A 1995-nucleotide genomic window follows, 5' to 3' on the forward strand; every position below is an offset into this window, starting at 1 on the left:
GGAGGCTGAACAGGTTCAAGTCCCGTAGTCTGTCCTCGTAGGGCCTGCTCTGCTGCCCCCTGACCATGTGAGTGGCCTCCTCTGGATCCTCTCCATGTTGTCCACATCCCCCCTGAAGTGCGGTGCCCAGAACTGGACACAGTACTGCAGCTGCGGCCTGACCAGTGCCGCATAGAGGGGGAGGATCACCTCCCTGGACCTGCTCGAGATGCATCTGTGGATGCACGACAAGGTGCAGTTGGCTTCCTGACTGCATCCCCACACTGCCGGCCCATGTTCATTTTGGCATCAATGATGACTCCAAGATCTTTTTCTGCCTCTGCCCTGACAAGAGGGGAGTTCCCCAGCCTGTAGGTATGGTGCTGGTTCTTCCTCCCCAGGTGCAGCACCTGGCACTTGTTGGTGTTGAATCCCATCCTATTCTCGTCCGCCCACCCTTGTAACCTGTCTAGGTCTGATTGCAGCCTATTCCTCCCTTCTTGCGTGCCCTCCAGCCACCTCCTGTGGGTTACAAAGAGCTCATCAGCCATTTACGATGAAAGCATTTTTTTTAAAATGCCATTTATTTCCACCTCGTCTTCGCTTCTCTCATTTCGTGCTGTTTGAATGGCTGCAGGACGCTGCTGGCTGCCCCCTGGGTGAGTTTGTGTGGGACACTAAGAGGAAATGCAGAGCCATGATTCGGTCTGTGCAGGGTTTTGTACCTGCTGCTGCACTGCTGGGGTTCATGCCTGGCTGGCCCTGTTGAGAACAGAATTGGTCAGGGTGGGTTTTGCCTTCCTCTGGTGGGGGAAGTGGCCCTCTGCCTGGGATCTCTTGAACGTATATTAATACCCTTTCATAGAAACAGGATGTTGGCTGCTATAGTTCCCCTGTGACAGCTTTGGGTGTGATGTGTGTGCTGTGTCAGGATTGACAGTAGTTTTACTAAGAGGTTTGATGATGGATTTGTCTGGGATGGTTTGGGTAGGGCTGATCCTGCCTCAGCAGGGGGTTGGACTAGGTGATCTATGGAGATCCTTTCCAGCCCTACTTCTCTGTATGATATTCTCTCTCTTTCCTCCATCCCCTGCTTTAAAATTCAATGATCTTCAGTGTGGAGGCTTTATGAGCTCTTGGTGGGACCATTTGATCCCAGCAGTCTTTCCTGCCCACATGCTGGGGGGGCTGGACCCAATGGTCTGTAAGGTCCCTTCCAGCCCTTAATAACTATGAAACTATGAATGTCTGGCTCAGGTGGTGGTGTTTAGTGGTTAGGGCAGGGGTCAGGATCTGTGGGATTCATTCCCAGATATTCTGCTAGCTTTCTGTGTGAACACAGACCAGTTATGATACTGCTCTGTGCCCATCCAGCCCCATTCTTACCAGGGAGGGATGCTCTTTCCTGGTTTACCTGGGGCAGCCAGGGGCTCTGTGTGCAAGAAGCAGGATTGCCTGGGACAGGCCTGTTCCTGGGGTGTGCACAGAGGGAGTTCACCGTGTTAGTTGGGCATCAAGCAGAGGGCACAGCAGGGTGGCACCTTAGACTAGCTGGCCCAGAGAGGTGAGGCTTTCCACCTACTTCATTAGATGCTAGGGTTGGCCTGGCAGCCTGCCCTCCCTTCTACCTTGCCAATATGGACCCACAGCAAGAACACAACTTGCTGGTGTGAGGGCTGGAGAGCTGCTCCTGAGGTTTTCTTTGCATTGAAACATTCGAGCTGCGCTGAGCCTAGCAGTCTGTTGGGAGATGTGGGTAAGGCAGGCCAGCCAGTGGCCCACACAGGAGGGCATGTGACTGGCATCTTATCTGTCTGCCTTTAGACTCCCCCATCCAAACAGCCAGGTGCCCATCTACCCCTGGGCCAGCTGGGGTGGCCCTTGGAGTGAGCCTCCAGTACCATAACAGAACATCTTGCTCACTCAGCTGTGATATCACTCAGTACAAGGGCAAGGACAGGGGCTATGTCCAAGGCACATAATAGTTTCATAGTTTCTAGGGTCGGAAGGGACCTG

General features: G+C 53.5%; 1 protein-coding gene across 4 annotated transcripts in view; it reads left to right on the forward strand.

Moving 5' to 3' along the window:
* The window catches only part of RUBCN (RUN and cysteine rich domain containing beclin 1 interacting protein), a 62665-nt gene that overhangs the window by 15022 nt on the left and 45648 nt on the right, over window positions 1-1995 (forward strand). The gene's annotated exons all lie outside the window — the stretch shown is intronic.

This window comes from Gavialis gangeticus, unplaced genomic scaffold (genome assembly GCF_001723915.1).
Source record: "Gavialis gangeticus isolate Ggan-Ray unplaced genomic scaffold, GavGan_comp1, whole genome shotgun sequence".
NCBI lineage: Eukaryota > Metazoa > Chordata > Crocodylia > Gavialidae > Gavialis > Gavialis gangeticus.